We start from the raw sequence: 21,403 nt of genomic DNA, 5'->3' as shown, positions 1-21,403 counted from the left end.
TGCATCTTTAACAATGGCCAAAGTGAAGAAAATGCTACCTTTTTTGTTAACAAGACACTGACTTTAAACATGTGCATTTAAAGCCTTTTATTTTTTTCCTTTTTCTTTTGGTGGTTGGACATTTAAAGAATAAGGACAAGGAAAAATATTTTGGGGGGGGGCAAATGAAGGGTCTATAAGTTCCTAAGTACAAAGTTGAAGTGATTTCTAATATCAGCGTTATATATCTGCATTTTTCACATTTTAGGACAGTGTCTGTGTGTGCATGCGTGTGCGTGTATGTGCGCATGCATGCACGCTTGCATGTTTATGTACTTTGCTTTTGGTTTATACCAACCAATCAAAAAGGGTAGATTCTAGAAAATGGAGCATGATGGGAAACAGTTTTTTACTTAAAAAAAAAAAAACAATTGAGTTGTTTCATGACTATAATCTACTGGGTAGAGGTACTCACCTAGAGACATGAGGAAAATAGCTGCTTCTTAGGCTTTTGTGTATATGTATGTTGTTTGCTTTTTTTCTTTGGTTCTAGACTGTTCAGTGTATGATCTATTCCAGTCTACATGCTTTTCCTCTGCTTCTTGCTGTGCATTTTGTCCTATTACACATAGGTTTGGGGGTGGGGGTGACTGAACATTTTTGTTTGGGAAATTATTTAGCAGTATTAAGTCTCTTATAGCCCTACTCTGAAGTCTTCAATATACTACTCTTTATATTACTTTATTTCTGAATTTATAAAAGCCCCCAAACTGCATATAAAATGAGACTTTAAACATGGGTAAAACTATCCCAATGAATGGTTTGGAAGGTGTGTTAAGAAATGGAGACGCTCCAGAGCTCAACATAATTTTTTTAAGAAGCAAGTTCCATCTCCCTACAACCCTCTGAAGCTTTTTACCCAAGTCCTTTCTTGCCTCTCCAGTGCTTTTTTTCTTCAGATGGACCTTAAATATAAATTCTTGGACTACTAGAGAGACTTCGAGGCAATAAGATCAGTATTAACCAGCTCTAACAGAGGTTTGATCATGCTTACTTGTACAGTTTTCCCCCCATTTAAAAAAAGGAATGTAATAAAACTTGTTTTTTCCATAGAATTAAATAATATCAAAATGGAAAAAAACCCCACAATAGATATCACTGCACATCTACTAGACCAGTTAAAATAAAAAATAATGTCAATACAAATGCTGGTGAGCTCAAGGAGAAACTAAATCTCTCATACGTCACTGGTGGGAGTGTAAAATGGTACAACCACTCTGGAAAATAGTTCGGCAGTCTCTTCCAAAGTTAAATATATACTTACCATACAACTTAGCAATGCTACTCCTGAATATTTACCCAGAAAGAAATGAAAATGTATGTTTGTTCAAAAGCACATATATGGGGCTTCCCTGGTGGCGCAATGGTTGAAAGTCCACCTGCCAATGCAGGGGACACAGGTTCGTGCCCCGGTCTGGGAAGATCCCACATGCCGTGGAGTGGCTGGGTCTGTGAGCCATGGCTGCTGGGCCTGCGCGTCCGGAGCCTGTGCTCCGCAATGGGAGAGGCAACAGTGAGAGGCCCACGTACCGCAAAAAAAAAAAAAAAAGCACATATATGAATGCTTATAGCAGCTCTATTTATAATCATGATAAACTGGAAACAACCTAAATGTTCTTCATTGGAACTATTCTATATCTTAATTGTGGTAGTGTTTACAGGATTATATACATATGTCAAAACTTGCAGAATGACCAACCAGGTGAATAATGATGCTATTAACTGAAATGGGGATGACTGGGGGAAAAGCAAGTTTCAGGAATGTGGAGTCAAGTGTTGTTTTTCAGACGTGCTATGTTTGAGAAGACCATTTGACACTAAGTAGAAATGGTATGTTTGACCTTGGAGCTAAGGAGAGTAGTCAGAAATGGAAGTATAATTTAGGATTCATCAGCATTCTGGTGGAATCTTTACATCAAAAGCACACCATCAACAATCACCAGATCAATGTGACCTTGGTTATTTTGACACTGGGCAGTGTGGGTACAGACTACCAACTGTATTTTCTTTTTCTTTTTTTAAAAAAATTCTTCTTTATGTATTTTCTTCATTAGTTGTGACATGAATGTGAATGAGACTGAAGTTATTTCCTCCATGTTACTTACAACTAAGTCTAGATGTATCTGTCAAAGGACTTTAAACAGAACTTTTACCTTTGACCCACCTATTTTGTGAGCATCAAGTTGCAGCTCAAAACAGGGCTAGGGCCTCGAACTCTTGAACTACTGTGAGCTACAAAAGATGCCAGAGTTGATTGATCCTATAAAAATGATTTATTGTACATATGCATGTGTGCATATGATTCATAAATATTTTCAGCAAATTGAAAACATATTTTAAACGTATGGAAATTAGCAGAAATAAAAATGAACAATAGATAGTAAGGGGAATAAAATACTTGATTTGTAACTTCGTGGAAGTAAAAAAAAATTTGCTTAAACAAATCCATCCTATGTAAATAAGAAGTTAAAAGGAAAAGTCAGCTCCAATGTACTCTACATTTGCACTTCTGTAGTCAGAGCATTTTGTTTTCTGTTTTGTCTTGGAATTGGTTCCCTTATATAACACATGTCAAAATAGCTGGAAAAATGTGATTAACAATTGCCAGCTGAAATTCTTGTCCCACAAGGACAACTCCCTGCTGGCTCCTTATTTTCTTCTCATATTTTGGGTACTGGGAGCTAGTGGTTGGAGCACAGGCAGGCAGGCAGTGTGGCTCTACAGGAGAGAGAATTCCAGGGTTGGGCCTTCCCACTTTGCAGCTATCATTAATTTCCTACATCTTCTTGCCAAAGCCCCTTTAAGACTCACTGTGGTCTCACACAGGGTGTGGTCAGCAGGAATTTTGCCATTATCCGGATTCCTGTAGGAGCCCAATCTTGCCAACTTATAATTTAGGTGCTTAAGGAAGAGGGAAAGGTGAACGAACACTAACGCCTTGGCCTTGATTTCCTCATCCACCAAAGAAGCACAGCCTTGTACACATTCAAGAGCTTACCTTCTAGGGGAGGTTTTGAACAAATATACAGCCAAATTCTAATTTTGGTTTCACCAAATGTGCTGTTTTGGACATCTAGCAACCTCTCAATTTTCCAGTAAATGCTCTACAATGAAGCTCATAAATGTAGTTAGAAAGTTCCTTTGATAGAAGACCCTGCTGGAAGGAATACATTCAAAATGGATAGCATAGTTTTTGCCACATGGGTACTCAGAAAAAAATTTTTTTAAATTTTTTTGGGTTTTTTGAGTTGAGCTCCTTAGATGACTGGAAAATAATACTAATGGGCATTTGCTAAAACAATTATAAGAATAAGAGAAATAATTCTAAAAATCCTTTAGTTTTTAGGGTGCTAAGTAAATCTTACGATATCAACATGCCCTCTTCCCTATGTCTCAGGTACTGTCGTTTCTTGCTCATACCAGATTCCCTTTCACTACCTTCAATCAAGCAACTGATCAATATTTATAGAACATTTACGATATAACTGGCACCATAAAAGGCACCAAGGAGGATCCAGAAGATGTGGAATGCATGGTCTTTGCCCTCAAGTAGTTTATAATTTATTTAGGAAATACTAAAATTCAAAACAGCAGCAAATGACGTACACCATCTAAGTGTTGTATCAATACCTTAGAGATGTAGTCATAATCTGAGGCAAGGGAGGTTAGTGAAGATTGGAGTGCTTAAGAAAAGTTTTATGAATCTCATCTTTCTCCTGGGGAGGAAAGTGGGGAAGGAGGAAGGTCACGTGTGTGGAATCTCGGAGCTCGGAGCCTAGAGAACAACAATACCATTTCTCACTAAGCAGGCAATCGTGTGACAAAGTTCAAAGAGACAACACGTGTAGATTTATCAAAATGGGGTGCCAAGATAGTTTAGAACTCTGTTGTCCAATATGGTAACCACTAGACACATGTAGCTATTTAAATATAAATTAAAATCAAGTAAAATTAACATTTCATTTCTTCAATCTCACTAGCCACATTCAAATGCTCAATGGCTATATGTGGCTAGTAGTACCATATTGGACAGTACAAATATCAAACATTCTCATCATTACAGAAAGTTCTCTTGGACAATGCAGGTCTAGAACCATCGAAGTGTGAAGGAAGCTTGAAAGGATTCCCCAAGCCATTGGCATATTGCTGCAGCTGCTTTCTTTATGCTTTCTGTGGACACAAGGTTTCCAGAATCCAAAAGAGGTTTAATTATTTTAAACAAATAGATGTTGAGCGCCTATTAATACAAGGCTGGGGAATGTGATAGACATAAAAGTGAATCAAGCAGATTCCAGTCCTCAAAGAGCTGAATACCAGGGGGAAAAAAGATGTGAGCACAAACAACTGTCACACAAAATTTAAAGTGATAAGTATCCTTAGGGGAATAAAATTAAACATGTAGGAGTTCAAGGAAGGGGCAGATTACTTCTATTTGAAGATTTCAACAAGGCTTCTGAAATAAGGCTTTATTTGAGCAGAACCTTGAAAAGGCAGTGGGTGTGGTAGAAAATAATCCCTGGGAACCAAGAGGCCAGAGATGATCTTTAGGTTCAGCTATGCCCTAACTAACTATGTGACCTTGAGTAAGTCAGGCTCCAGGCCTCAGTTTCTTTATCGGTTGAGTAACGGTAGCAAAGGAGAAACCAAATTTCCAGATGGCGTGTCCAATGCAAGCAAAGGCACAGGGACAGATGGTTGTGTGCACCAGAAATCTAATAGTCTAATTAATGCTGAGGTGCTGTAACTATACACCTATCTTAAAACTTGTGCCTGGGCATTATGTAACTCTAAGACAACTCAAAAATGTTTGTTTGCAAGGATAAAAAGCCACCATCACAAAAACAAAAGCTAGATTTTGGTAATGCCTCCCTCACTCTACCTTATTGACATACAACATCGTGTACATTTGTAAGGTGTCCAATATGGTGATTGGATACACTTATATATTGCAAAATGATTGCCATTACAGCATTAGCTAACACCTCCATCACATCGCATAATTACCACTTCTTTTTTTGTGGTGAGAACATTTAAGATCTACTCTCTTAGCAACTTTCTGGTATATTATACATTATTATTATCCAGAATCACCATCTGTACACTAGATCCCCAGAACTTATTCATCGTATAACTGAAAGTTTGTCCCTTTTGACCAACATTTCCCCATTTCCCCCACTCCCTAGCCCCTGGTAAACACCATTCTATTCTCTGCTTCCATGAGTTCAGCTGTTTTAGGTTTCGCACATAAGTGAGATACAGTGTTTGTCTTTCTAACTTATTTCACTTAGCATAATGCCCTCAAGGTCCATCCACGTTGTTGCAAATGGCAGGATTTCCTTCTTTCTCGTGGCTGGATAACATTCCATTGGAATTATATATATATATATATATATATATATATATATCTCACATCTTCTTTATCCATTCATCTGTTCATGGACACTTAGGTTGTTTCCATATCGTGCCTATTCTGAATAATGCTGCAATAAACCTGGGAGTGCAGATATCTCTTCAAGATCCTGTTTTCATTTCCTGTGTATATATATCCAGAAGTGGGATTGCTGGATCATACGGTAGTTCTATTTGTAATTTTTGAAGAACCTCCATAGTGTTTTCTGTAGTGACTATATAAATTTATATTCCCACCAACAGTGTTCCCTTTTCTCCACAGCCTCGCCGATATGTGGGTCTCTTGTCATTTTGATGATAGCCATTTTAATAGATGTAAGACAATATCTCGTGGTTTTGATTTGCATCGACAATTGTGATGTTGAATACCTTTTCATGTACCTGTTGGCCACTTACATGTCGTCTTTGGGGAAATGTCTATTTGGTATCTCTGCCCATTTTTTAATGTGACTGTTTGACACTTTTGCTATTGAGTTGTATGAGTTCTTTACATCTATTGGTATTAACTGCTTATCAAATATATGATTTGCAACAATCTTCTCCCATTCCATAGGTTGCCTTTTCATTGTTTTGCTTGTTTCTTTTGCTTTGCAGAAGCATTTTAGTTTGATGTAGTCCCACTTATTAATTTTTGCTTTTGTTGCTTGGGCTTTTGGTGTCATATTCAAAAAATCATTTCCAAGACCAATGTGAAGGAGAATTTCCCCTATGTTTTCTTCTCAGAATTTTACAGTTTTGGGTATTGTGTTTAAGTCTTTAATCCATTTTGAGTTAATTTTTATGAGTGGTTTAAGATAGGGGTCCAATTTCATTCTTTTCCATGTGGTTATCCAGTTTCCCAAGGCCATTTATGGAAGAGACCATTCTTTCCCCTCTGAGTATTCTTGGCTCCCTTTTCAAATATTAGTTGACCATATGTGAAGGATTTATTTTTGGGATCTCAATTCTGTTTCATTGGTCTATGTGTCTATTTTTATGCCAGTACCATGCTGTTTTGATTACTACAGCTTTGTAGTATAGTTTGAAATTAAGACATGTGATGCCTCCAGCCTTGTTCTTTCCCAGGATTGCTTCGCTTATTCAGAGTTTCTTGTGGTTTCATTTGGTTATGTCTTAATAGTTCAGATTAAATATGAGAAGTAAAGCCAAACAAATGGAAGCAATAGTATTTGTATTTAAATATGGTTTTTAAGTGGAGCTAGAGGATGACTCCATTAATTTGGTCCCCTCTGGGAAAAGGTTTTATTCATGGAAAATATGAGTGAGAGCCACACTTTGGGAAGCAAGAAATAAAATTACAGGACATTTCTGAGGGGGAAGAAAAGCAAGTCAGAGTCTGAAGCTGAGAAATCACTATTGAACAGGCTGTTAAAGGATAAAGCTGACATGAAAAGAGCAAAGCCAAGAACATGGTAGTTAAAATAAAATGTGGGTCATATGTGGAATGTGGAGTCCCTTGTTAAGAAGCAGACAGAAAATAGTGCATAAGTGAAATACCAGCTCAGCAGGTTTATAGATCTCTATCTCTAGAGCGATTATGAATATATAGAGAGAAGTATTTTCATTTTGCAGCTGTACCAAAGCATCTGTCAGTAGTTCCATTATCATTTTCTTGTGCATTTATTTTTATATCCACACAGAAAGATTAGAGTAGGTAAAAATATATGCACTGTGTGTACAAATATACTGAAATATTTATTTAATGGTTAAAATTAAAAGTTCCTGGAAATTGTTTTTCTAACCCCACAGCTCCCTACTGGCTAAGGGCACATTTCTCAGTCCCTTACTCTTCACCTAAAAACCTGAAAATAAGATCCAATATAAGCCCAGGGAAGAGACATAGCTATTATAAATAGAGATATCATGTAACCATCTACTCATCCAAGTTTTTAAAATAGATTGAAATGCTACTCTCTCCAAGATTTATAGAATTTGCTTTAAAAATAAATATGTGGACTTCCCTGGTGGTCCAGTGGTTAAGAATCCATGTTGCAATGCAGGGGACACCAGTTTGATCCCTGGTCAGGGAACTAAGATCCCACGTGCCGCAGGGCAACTAAGCCCACACGCCGCAACTACTGAGCCCACACACCACAACTAGTGAGTCTGTGCACCACAGCTAGAGAGAAGCCCACGCACTACAACGAAGAGCCCAACTGCAATGAAGAGCCCACGTGCCACAAAGAAAGATCCCGTGTGCCGCAGCTAAGACCCGATGCAGCCAAAAAATAAGTAAATATTAAAAAAATTTTTTTAATTAATTAAATGTGAATTTTGTATGTATATGGCTGAAATCTATGCTTATATTTGTTCAAGAGCCCTTAAACCCAGACTGATGTCACTTTTTCTATTGCTATAGATGACCGTCATTACTGCATGAAATTAACCAGATCAGGTTAATTGTTAGGTACCATAATTAAGAGAATGGAATTAGCTTTTGTTTGACAAATTCAATTGCATGTTCTTTTTTCCTTTTGCTTTATTTTCTTTTTCTAAAACCTGAACTCCAGAAGGTAGAGTTAACATTTAGTCAGGATCAATTTTAAGTGAAAGACTGCTATAAGAACTCACGTGTCAAATGGGTCCTTCAACTTCTGCAATGAATTACTAACATATATTTTAAAGAAAATTATCCATGTCATCTAAGTTTTCAACTTGGCCTAAAGTTATTCATATTATTCTGTTTTTTATAGTGCAATGATTTGTGATTTTGTGATTCTGTTCTGCATGCATGGTTGTACCCTCTTTATGATTCCTAGTATTGTTTATTTGTGCCTTGTTTTCCTTGATCAGTCTTGTTAAAGACTGTGTATCCCTACTAGATTTTTTTTCTAAGAACTAACTTTTGGTTGTATTTATTTACTCTGTTATGACTTTGCTTTCTATTCAGTCTTTCTGCTCTTATTTTTATTCATGTTTTCTGTTATGGATCAAATTGTGTCCCCCTTCCTCCAAAAGATGTTGAAGTCCTAACCCCTGGTACCTCACCATGTGACCTTATTTGGAAGTAGGGCCATTGCACATGGAATTAGTTAAATTGTCATGAGGTCATACTGCAGTAGAATGGGTCCCTAATTCAACATGACTGGTGTCCTTATAAGAGGAGGAGAATTTGGCCACAGACACAGGTGCAAAGGGAAGACGATGTGAAGATGCACAGAAGGAATGCCATGTGAAGATAGGATTAGAGTGATGCATCTATAAGCCAAAGAACACCTGAGGTGCCAAAAGCTAGGAGAGAGGCCTGGATAATTCCTCCCCTTCAGAGGGAGCATGGCCCTGCCTACATCTTGATTTCAGACTTCTGGCCTCCAGAACTGTGAGCCAATAAATTTCTGTTGTTTTAATCCACCCAGTCTGTGGTACTTTGCTATGGCAGCCCTAGGAAACTAATGTACCTTCCTTCTCTACTCTTTAAGTTTATTACTCTATCGTTTTTCCAGTTTCTACTTTGAATGCTTACCTTGTTTATTTTCAATCTTTTTCTTAATAAAAAAAAGGATATACCTTTATCTCTAGCTAATGCCTGATTCATTTTTGTAATTTTCGTTGTGATTTCCCTTTTAACCTTGAGTTATTTGGTTGTAAATTTTTAAGTTTTGAAGCATGCAGAAATTTAAATATTTTTAGTTGATTTAAAATATTTGATTTCCAATTTAATTGAATTATAGTCAGACTATGTTTGCTATTGATTGTTTTTCAATTTGCTGAGACTAATTTTTAACCTATTAGGTGATACATTTCTTTTGTAAAAGTTCCATAGATACTGAAAAAGAATATACTGTATATATTCTTTATTTGCTTGGTTCAGAGTATTACATGCATAAGATTTATGTATTAGATCAAACTTTTAAATTTGGTGTTCAAATATTCTGAGGAGTTGCTAATTTTAAAAATTCTGTTTGATCTATCAAAGGTGTGTTAAAATTCTTTACCATGATACTGGACTGGTAAATTTCTCTATAATATGGTCAGTTTTTCTTTATGCATTTAGAGGTACCTACAGGTTTGTGACTGTTACATATCACATATGTCATGTTATTATGTAGTGTACCTCTTTATCCTTATTAATTTTTGTGTTTTTAAATTCTATTGCATCTGTTATTAAGATTTCTATACCAACTTTCTTTTTGTTAATATTTTTTTACTGCAAATCATTTTCTATTCTTATATTTCTTTTATTTTTCCAAATGATTCTGTTTTAGATATGTCTGTTGTGTATAGTATATAACTGATTTTGGTATGTTATGCATGCTAATAATATCTTTGTTATAAATCAATTTTTAACACATTTATGTTTGCTGAGGTTAATGATAACATTTGAACTTATTTTTAACTCTCTTTTCATTGGATTTTTACCATCTTTTGCTGTTTTTTCCCCACTTTTCCTGCCTTCTCTTTCATTGAAAACATTTTCTGCATTCCCTGTTTCCTCTTCTGCTGGCTTAGGAGCCAGACATGGTATTTTATTTATTCTAGTAGGCATCCTCAAACTAACAGACATACTTAACTATTCCATTTTCTGAGAACATCTAAAGTTATTCAGTATTTTTATCCTTTTCCCTGACATGAAACTGATCTTAGCATATATTAACTTCCCCTTGAATAATTCTCATCTTCTTTTCCCATCCTTTACCCCCTCTAGTTTTTTCACTTTTGTTCAGAGTTTTGTCTAGAGTTCATCCTTTAAATAAAGGCAAGAAATGGTGAGTTTTGTAAGAAAATTAAATTAAATTTACTAATCTAATTTATCAATTTCTGTTTATCATTATCAATCTCTGTTCTCTTTTCTTTTTGCTGAAATGCATTCTTTTCTTAATATTTATTTATTTATTTGGCTGCATCGGGTCTTAGTTGCCTGCACAAGGGATCTTCATGCCACGTGGAGAATCTTTGTTGCAGCACGCCAACTTAGTTGCGGCACGCCAACTTCTTAGTTGCGGCATGTGGGATCTAGTTCCCTGACCAGGGATCGAACCCGGGTCTCCTTCATTGGGAGCATGGAATCTTAGCCATTGGACAACCAGGGAAGTCCCTGCTGAAACACATTCTTGCTACTTATTTTCATGAGGGTCTCTCAGTGGAAATATTTTAATCACTGTCTTTTTGAAAATGTCTTTGACCCTCACTGTTAAATAATGGTTTAAAGAGATATAAGATTTTTATATTCTCAGCTATTTTCCCTCAGGACTATAAAGATATGACTTCATTTTCTTCTGGCATCGGTTTCTACACATGAAAAGTCAGCTATCAATCAAATTCTCATTTCTATTAAGGTGATATGTCTTTTCTCTCTAACAGCTTTTAAGTTCTATATTTATCTTTGATGTTACACAGTTTCACTAAGATATGTGGATTTATGTTTATCTCGCTTGGCACTTTATATGGCTCGTCAATCTGAGATCACAGATCTTTCTTTAACTGTGGAAAATTCTTAGCTATTACCTCTTTAAATAGTGGTTCCTCACCATTCTTTTCATCCTCATTTTCTAGAACTCCTTGTAGACGTTATGTTGAAGTCAATCAATTGGTCCTCTCTGTCTCTTAACTGCTCTCTCACATTTTTTTTCTCTTGTCTTTCTGTCCTGTTTCCTGGGTGAAATCCTCAGCATCATCTTCAATTCATTCATATTCTCTTTAACTATTTCCAGTCTAGAGCTTATCTCATCTGTTGAATTTTTATTTTGATGACGCTATTTTTCATTTCCAAGATTTCTAGTTGTTCTTTTTAGTATCCATCCATTCTGATTTCATTTATGCTGGCATTTTCCTCACAATGTCTTGCTCTTTTTTTTTTTTAATGAGTTATTCCTTCACATATCTCTTTGAGCATTCTAAACATATTTAAATCTTTTCTCAGATGGTTCCATAACATTAGTTTCAACAGTAATAAATTCATGTTCTTTGGTTTTGTTGGCTGTCTTTCTTAGCATTGGGTTTTGATTGAAGAGCTCACTTTGAGACTAGGCTTGCATTCCCTCTCTCTTTCTCTTCTTCCCTCAACCCCCAGTGTGCTTTCTCCTTCCTGTCTAGTGGTTTTGTGATTGCCCTCATTCTGCATTTGGCTCTGTGGACCCCAGTTCAGACCCAGATCTACTAACAGAGCTTCAGAGATCCAGCCCACAGTGACTGAGGACAGCACAGATCCAGGCACCAAACCAGGCAATGGACTGCTCCCTTTCCTGGTCACAAGGTTATATCTGTGTCCTGTCTTTCCTCTAAGTCCACAGTTTGCTAAAAGCTGTAGCCCCAGGCAGGAATAACTTCTTTTTCAACATCCTTTCATGAATAGGAGGAGGCTGCCTCTGCCTCTGGCTTCAAGCAGTGAACCTGGCTTCAGTCTCCCATCTCGGCATGGAACTTTTTTATTTTAATTTACCCTGGAGGAGCCGAACTCCAGCTAACATTGCCTGGTTCCAGACCTAGAGCCCAGTAAGTTTGTGGCTTCCGCTCAGCATGAGCTTTGTATTTCTGTCCCAATTCTGGGCCGGAGAAGTGTTTATTTAGTTTTTAAGCTTGATAAATTTCATTTATCATTGCTATGTGTTTGGAGTAAAGATGTGTCAAAGAACAAACTTTCAGAGCTGCTTGGACTAGGTTTGCGTGCTGACTTCTTCAGTGAACTAAAGACTCTGTAATGCATTCAGTTCAATCTTTAGTTCCCTCTTAGATAAGGACAGTATTTAGCCTGTGGTGACATGTCATAACTAAAACAATGTCAAAAGCATGGTTCTTTAAATGCTTTTATCTTAACACCTGATTATCTAATAATTAACTTGGTTACCCAATGATCTAATTCAGTTGTCATGATACTGAGAATACCATACTTTCCAACTTCCAGTTAATTTTCTTATCTACATTTTCATAGAATAACAAGCAATTTTTTTTAATGAAAAAGAAAGATGGGGGAAATGTCATCTCTTAACCCCTGAATTCTGGAATCTTCTAATGATTATTTTTACCAAGTAAATAAACCCAGGAGTAAATGAAATGTGGTTTACTGCTATGCTTCCTGGAATTTCTTGCAGCCAACTCAGGATAATAGCATCTCAGAGTTGGAAGAAATTCTTCATATGACCACACCGAATTTTTTTTCCTGTTGGTCTGCGTCATATTTGTGAAGGTTAGTGACTAAAAGGCTGAGACTTTAGAAAGTCCTGTGGCAAAGGTAAAAGCCCACTTCAAAGGAAGTTCAGACATTCAGCTTGTTTCTTTGAAGAGAATTCGTTTCCATGCAAAATGTTCTGAAAACTTTCTGATGGGACCAGAGAGAGCAGAGAAGCCTGTTTTCCCCTTCATTTTACTATAAATGGAGTCACATTGCCAGTGTCATGCTGGTACATGTTTAACAACTAACTTTCCAGGAAAAAAAAATGTACTGTTTGTCAACTTCCATGTTGTCAATACTCCCCCTGTGGCTGATTTCAAACTATCAGTGTGTCATCGCTAAACACAGAAGTAGAAGGAAATGCCCATAATAGGTTTTCTGGACGGATAGGACTCAGCTTCTGCACAGTACTGTGATAATGCCAAATCCAATAGAGACTTTCCAGACCTCAACTTGACCTCTCAGCAGCCTTCAGCATAGTTGCTTGTACCATTATTGAAACACTCTCTCCTTGGCTTTTCTGGCGGCCGTGCTGTCCCCTCCTCTCTCCTAAGCTTGGGCTAATGTAAGTCTCACTGCCAGCTCTTCCTATGCCTATATTGTTAGAGACACTCAGCACTCCTTCTGGAGCTTGTTGCTCATTTCTCTCTACATTTTCTCCCTGGGGGGATCTCATCCAGTCCCATAGCTTTAAAAATCACCAAAATGCTGTTAACTTCCATATTTTTATCTCCAGCCCAGACCTTTTTTCTGAGCTCCAGGCTTGATATCCAACTGCCTACTCAGATATCTCGGAGGCGACTCCAACTTAACTTATCCCAAAACTGAATTATTGACCCTCCTCCTCCCATGTCCCTTATCTAAATAAATGAAACTACCAGCTGTTCATTTGCTAAAACCACAAACCTAGGAGTCATCTCTGCAAGCTCCCTCCCCTTTGCTCATAACAGCCAACCAATTACCAAATACTACTGAAACCACTTTCGAAATATTTCTCAGATCTGTCCGTATCTCTCCATCTCCAAGCTCTCACCATCGCAAATGGACTACTGCCGCTGAACTCCTAAGCACTATCCCATCTTCTTCTCTTGCCCTTTCCTCCTGTGCTCCCCAGAACGGGCAGAGAGATCATTTAAAATGCCTTAAAGCCTGTACTGGTTTTCCACTGGATTTAACAGAAAATGAAACCACCTTACATGGCCTACAGGGCCTACATGATCAGATTTCAGTTTAATTCTCCAACCTTATCTCCTACCCCTCTCCTCCTCAACGACCACACTTTGGTCCCACAAGTTGTTGTTGTGTTTTTTTTAAATAAATTTTTATTTATTTAATTAATTTTGGCTGTGTTGGGTCTTTGTTGCTGCGTGCGGGCTTTCTCTAGTTGTGGTGAATGGGGGCTACTCTTTGCTGTGGTGCGTGGACTTCTCATTGCAGTGGCTTCTCTTGTCGTGGAGCACAGGCTCTAGGTGCGCAGGCTTCAGTATTTGCAGCACGCAGGCTCAGCAGTTGTGGCTCACCAGCTCTAGAACGCAGGCTCAGTAGTTGTGGCTTGCGGGCTTAGTTGCTCTGCAGCGTGTGGGATCTTCCCAGACCAGGGCTCAAAGCAGTGTCCCCTGCGTTGGCAGGATTCTTAACCACTGTGCCACCAGGGAAGTCCCCCCACAAGCTGTTTAAGATTCTTAACATACATAATTCTGAGTATTGAGCTGTTTGCCTATTTCATGTCTATCTTTCCCCATTAGACTGTAAGCTTCATGAATGTAAGGACCATGTCTATTATGCTCATTGTATACCCAAGGCCTAGCCCATAGAAAGTACTCAATGCATATTTGTTGAAAGAAGTAATAAATAAATGAATGAAAACAAGATCATATTTTCAGATAAACCTTTTAAGGTTATACCTTTTGGACATGTACAAAGGGGTGATTGGAGTGGCTGTTGTCATTGAAGTTCTCCTAATTTTTCTTGTTTTTTGGCTGCGCCACGCAGCATGCAGAATGTGGAATCTTAGTTCCCTGACCAAGGATTGAACCCATGCCCCCTGCAGTGGAAGTGCAGAGCCCTATCCACTGGACCGCCAGGGAATTCCCACCATTGAAGCTTTTAGAATTCTGTGACTGAAAAAAATTCACAATTCCTTTGATGACAGTACTCCTATAGCAATATAAAGTTGGAATAATTTATCCTGGAAAGAAAACATAGAAAACAAACCAAGGAAATGAATGACCTTCCCTGAGTATGATTAAAATGCAAAACAAATGATCAAGTAATCCACCACTAAGTAGATTTATTTTTATGAAGACAAGTGCTGAAGAAGGGAGTCTAGCATAGAGGTTAGACCACATGTTCTGGAATTAGACTTGATTTCTGCCATTTAACTTGCTGTAGGAACTTGATCAAATTTCTCAGCCTCTCATTTTCTTCACCTGTAAAGCAGGGACACTAATATCCCATACATCCTAGGGTATCTGTGAGATGATGCATTGAAAACACATTCCACCACCGAATTTACTCTACCCTTAATTTACTTAATTTCTCTGAGCTACAGTATTCTCATTTGTAAAACAATGTGTTTGTACTTCTTTTAAGACCTATCTGGTACAAAGGTTTTATTTTATTCTGCGTAGTTTTAATGCTCTCAGAGCCATCCCTACTCTCATTTGATGTGGGGCTTAAGGGCCCTGCTCTAATAGAGGACCCTGTATGGTGCACCCAGGCAGGAACAGGCTGTGTTCAGACACCATTCTGCCTGTTTGGTCTTTCCACATCCAGTACACCAAGTTCTAGAATCAACTTTTTAAAAAATGTTTTAAAAGTACTTATGATTTTTTTCTTCTTCTTTTCAAATGTAATACATGCTAGCAACTATACTTCATCAGGGCAGGGGTTGTACCCATCTCTATTTTCTCTTTTATTTATTTATTTTTCAGTGGGCTTTATTTTTCAGAGCAGTTTTAGGTTCATAGCAAAATCGAATAGAAGGTACAGAGATTTTCCATAAACCCCCTGTGCCCCCACACCCACCATTATCAACATCCCCTGCCAGAGTGGAACATTTGTTACAGTTGATGAACCTAAACTGACACATCGTAATCACCCAAAGTCCATAGATTACATTAGGGTTTACTCTTGGTGTTGTACGTTCTTTGGGCTTTGACAAATGTATAAATGTATAATGACATGCACCCACCAATTATAATATCACACAGAATAAATAGTTCACTGCACTAAAAATCCTCTATGTTCTGCCTATTCATCCTTCTTTCCCTCAACCCCTGGCCACCACTGATGTTTTTCCTGTCTCCATAGTTTTGTCTTTTCCAGAACTGTCATATAATTGAAATCATACAGGATTTCTTTTCAGTGCTGAATAGTATTCCATTGTCTGGATGTACCACTGTTTATGTATCCATTCACCTACTGAAGGACATCTTGGTTGTAACCAAGTTTTAGCAATTATGAATAAAGCTACTATAAACATCTGTGTGCAGGTTTTTGTGTGCATGTAAGTTATCAACACCAAGGAATGTAATTGCTGGGTTTTTTAGTAAGAATATGTTTAGTTTTGTAAGAAATTGCCAAACTGTCTTCCAAAGTGGCCATACCATTCCATATTCTTACCAGCAATGAATGAGAGTTCCTGTTGCTCCACATCCTCACCAGCATTTGGTGTTATCAGTGTTCCTGACTTGGACATTCAGTAGATGTATAGTGGTATGTCATCAATGTTTTAAGTTTGTATTTCCCATTTGTTTTAAATTTAAAACATCGCTGTTTTGCATTTGATGTGGAGCATTTTTTCATGTGCTTATCTGACATCTGCATATCTTCTTTGGTAAAGTGCCTGTTAAGGTCATTGGCCCGTTTTTTAATCCAGTTTTTCATGTTCTTATTGTTGAGTTTTAATTTAAAATTTTTTTCCTTTTTTATCCAAGTGATGCTTGCACATAATTCTGAAAAAAATCAAGTAATCTATAAGTATTAAAATCAGCATTTTCTTGAATCTACCCTCATTTCCTATGTCTTAGTGGCAACCCTTTCAACTAATTCATCTAGCAATTATTTCCATATTTCTAAAAACTAGACTTACATTGCAACTTTTTGATTTTTCAGTTCCAACATTATTTGTTAACTTCCCACATTGGAAGGTGAGGATTTAGTGCTCTCTCAACAACACAGTCCTCCCCCTGTATCTCATATCCACTCTCTCCTCAACTCCCATTCTACAATACAGTTGAAACCTAATTTTATTTTGATATTCAGTGTTTATACTATTTTGACTATATGGTATGATTAACAGCTAAGCAATGTGGTATACTATGTTGACTTTTTCTTTCCCAAACATTTTATTTTCCATAGTCCATTTGTTTTTAAAATGTGTTTACTCTTTAGTGTACTTAAGACTGAGTCATCTCCAAATTCCTCCCCAGTTGTGCAAATATCTTCTCAATAGAGTTACTCACATTAAGTACTCCATTAATTTCATCTTTTTGAAGAAGTCTTTCCTGGAAACTTCTGATCCCCTTCAATCTGGATTGGTTACTCTCTAAACTGTCCTCTTGGGATCCCCCTTTACCATCTTCCTGAGGATTCCCTGAACTCCCTCCAGGTTGGATCGTCTGTTTCACAGATCCTATGTCTTCCTCTTTTTGGTTTACTCCCCTTTTTAGTGAAGAAAAATTTAGGAGTGCTTCCATGTCTGAAAATATTTTTAACCTACCTTCACACTTGCCTGAGATTTTGTCTACGTATAAAAGTCTAGATTTTAGATTATTTTCTTAACCTACCTTCACACTTGCCTGAGACTTTTTCTACGTATAAAAGTCTAGATTTTAGATTATTTTCTTTCAGAATTTTGAAGACATTGTTCCTTTGTATTCTGGCTTCCAGTGAGACTGTTGAGAAGTGGGATGCTATTCTGATTCCTGATTCTTTATATAGTATCTGTTTTTTTCCTCTTGTAGAATATTTTCCTTGTCTTCAGTCTTCTGAAATTTCATGTTGACAGGCTTTGGTGTGAGGATATTTTCATTCAATGAGTTAGATATTCAGTGGGCCTTTCCCATTTGAAATTCATACCCTTATGTTCTGGGAAACTTGCCTGAATCTTTCTTTCTTCTTTACTTTTTAAATAGTATATTGTTCTTATTTCATGTGTTTAATATCTTCCCTTATCACTCTGCGCATATTAATTATAGCTTTTCTTTTGAAATACTCTTTTCCTCTCATCATCTCTGTTTCATCCAAGTTGCTTTTCCTGTTTGTTTTCTATCTTTCATATTAGAAGTTTTCCTCAAATGTCTGGTGGCCTCTGGATGTCCACTTATATTTAAGAAAAGCATGCTAAGAAACAGATTGAAATCTTCATACACATGAGTGGGGCTTATTAGCTACAAGTATCACTGTAGGGTGATATGGCTAGAGTCCTCATTAGAGGATGCCCCCTGCCCCATCCATGTCAGTATCATTAGATCTTTTCTCAAGGGCTGGACAGATTCTTCAGAGAAGACTTCCAATTTTCTACTTAGATGGAAGGCCTAAGCCTGGCTGCCAGTAGACCAGGAGCTGATTAAGGTAAGAGGTAATACATGTACCAACATTCAGTGAGTAAAATTTCACCTACTATCTCTAGTTTTAATATGGTAGCCCCATCCTGAACTATGTCTGGTGTTCTCTGGCCCAGAAAACATATTCCTGGGTGGGAGAGATAATATGGACATCTAATTGTTTTTCTTTTTTTAAAAACAGCTTTATTGAAATATAATTCACATACCATATAATTTCACCCATTTAAAGTGCACAATTCAATGATTTTTAGTATATTCACCAAGTTGTACATCCATCACCACAAACAATCTTAGAATGTTTTATTACCTCCAAAAGAAAGTTCATTTCCATTAGCAGAAACTCTCTAATTTTACCTCCCACTAGCTGTAGGCCACCATTAATCTACTTTCTATTTCTATAGATTTGCCTATTGTAGGCATTTCATATAAATGGAGTCATACAGTATGTGGTCCTTTGTATCTGGCTCCTTTCACACCTAGCATAATGTTTCAAAATTCACCCATGTTGTGTACTGAATCAGAACTTCATTTCTTTCTTTGATGAATAATACTCCATTGTATGGATATATCACATTTTATATATCCATGCATTGATCTAACTGCTTTTTTAAATAGTCTTTTATCCAATCCGCTGATTGTAGCCCACCTTCAACCTCACTTCAAGAAGAACCTCCAGTCACCACTTCAGTGGTGGGGTTCTTCAGTGTAAACCAGGTTGCTTTTCAGCTTCCCAAACACTGCTATAAAATTTGGCATTCTCAGATTTCCCAGGTAGCTATCACTTGACCAGGTGCTTTCCAGTGCCCCAAATTTCATCTTTGTTTTCTCTTGTCCTATTCTCTCTTTCATTATGGTTTATGCCTCCCCCGATCCCAATTCCTTTATTTATACTTTAGAACAGTTTAGAAAGGGAATGAAGGCTAATGTATACATTTAATCTGCCATCTTCAACTAAAATGCTTGATATCAATCTTTATTAATACAAGAAGAGATGGTTTTAATCTGATTTTATGAAATCAGCAGAAAGCATAAAAAGCACCAACATTACAAAACAACTATAAACAGGTAACTTATACAAATGTATGCATGCAATAAGCTAATATATGATGTGGCTCTGGTTTTCATTTTAGACATGTATGGCCAAGGGAAATATCTATGCTCTGGTCCTTCCTGATCCTTCCATTGTCCCTGGTTCTTGCTCATCTATAGATTCTTTTCTGTATCCCACACTGTCCCACATCCCATGCCCTCCTTTATCAATAAATCTTCCTGGCATCAGGAAGCATTTTACATGATTACAGAGCATTCTCTGTCTCTCAGTCCACCATTGCTCCTTTACGTAGATTCTTCAACATGTTCTCTGGTTCTACATAATACCAAAACATAAAGAGATCTGATTACTTCCAAGATCCAGTGAAAATGACTTCGGCATGTGCCCTTTTCCTGGCATGTGCTTTTTCAGTTGCAACAGCTGCTATGTAATATGGTAGGTTACACAGAATACCTATGTCTCTCCTATGAGATGACTACTATGTCTCATTCATATATCATATGTCACATAGTTAAGAACAAGACACAAGAAATAAAAGGATCAGGGCCTCCCTGGTGGCGCAGTGGTTGAGAGTCCGCCTGCCAATGCAGGGGATACGGGTTCGTGCCCCGGTCTGGGAGGATCCCATGTGCCGCGGAGCGGCTGGGCCCGTGAGCCATGGCCGCTGGGCCTGCGCATCCGGAGCCTGTGCTCCGCAACGGGAGAGGCCGCAACAGTGAGAGGCCCGCATACAGCAAAAAGAAAAAAAAAAAAAAAAAAAAGAAATAAAAGGATCAATGATTATTGTATAGTGGTGCTTCCTGAAAACATAGTTCCCCACAATACATTAATCATCGATGCTGTTATTTCCTGTGTCTTTATTTTTGGCTGTGCCGCACAGCATAGGGGATCTTAGTCCCCTGAACAGAGATCAAATCCGCACCCCCTGCAGTGGAAGCATGTAGTCTTAACCACTGGACTACCAAGGAAGCCCCTCCTGTGTCTTATTCTTAAGTATGTGACATATGATATATGACATGAGACATAGTCCCTATAATATATTTTATATTTGTTGTTTGTTAAGCAAATCTTTTCATAGATGAGATTAGGTTGAATATTGGCCTTGTTCTATCTGAATTATAATGTGTTGTAAATTAGAATAATCCATGGTAAAACAATGTTAAGTTATAACTTTGCCCAAGCAGGTGATAATTATTGTATTAAAGTATTTCATATCTAGTCACTCTACATAGTGCTGACTACCAGTTTGAAGCCTCACTTTACATCTGTGGATCAGCATGCATCAGTGGGCCTCAATGTCTTAGAAAAACCCAGCCCAGTGGACCAGGTTTACAGACCTGAGAGGACAAGGAAATTCTGTGTTCTAATTCAGAAGCTTCTTCCAACTTGCTGTGTGGCCTCCATGAATCATTTCACACTCATTCGGTCATTTCTTTATTTCAGCAAGCAAATAGAGTCTACTAGCGTCTCAAGGGCATTGCAAGAAAGGGGAAAGTGGTGGTCAAAAAGAGAATGAACTGAAAATATCAAGAGCACGTCAATAGTTCTAACCTGTAACAAGAAAAGAAACAAGGCAGCACCAGAAAACAGCATGAATATAGCCAAAACCAAAGGCTTGTTGTTGTTATAAAGAAAGGGAACAATGTCTGATTTTAACATTCACACATTGCAAACCACAGTCATCCAAGATTTTCTCCTGCAGCCAAGCCTGTTGGTGGGAGCCAGGTCTAGAGGAAAGTTTGCAGAAAGCAGATTTTGGCAAAGGTTGCCGCTAAACCTGCAGAGAACACAGTTCCGTTTTTTGTTGTTTTTTTTTAAAGAACATTTTCATTCCTTTTTGCCACAGAGTTTCACGGACTATGTTTATTTTTCCTTTTCAGGTTATAGTATATGGATTTTTCATCATCAGATATGAGAAACAGGCACATTTCTTTCCTTTTTTTCTTCCTTTCCTCACAAAATTCTTTCAACTCATGGGTGCAGCCAAAGTCTAAGATTGTATTTTAGAGAATCGATTTTCTTATAGTATCATTAAATTACTTCAGAGAAAGAATGAGTTACTAAAGTCCACTTTCAGAGTGCTTTGAGGAGAGGCTAACACATGCCCAACAGGAGGCACGATGAATGATTTTGATTACAATCCCTGGACAAGTGGCTTACGTGGCCCAGAGTCCTGCACCCAGAGAGGACAGCGCGGGCCCTGGGACTGTTTTGGATGGTTTTGTA

The sequence above is a fragment of the Mesoplodon mirus genome (genome assembly GCF_964341445.2).
Source record: "Mesoplodon mirus genome assembly, chromosome: 3".
NCBI classification, from domain to species: domain Eukaryota; kingdom Metazoa; phylum Chordata; class Mammalia; order Artiodactyla; family Ziphiidae; genus Mesoplodon; species Mesoplodon mirus.
This window is presented reverse-complemented; position numbering follows the sequence as displayed.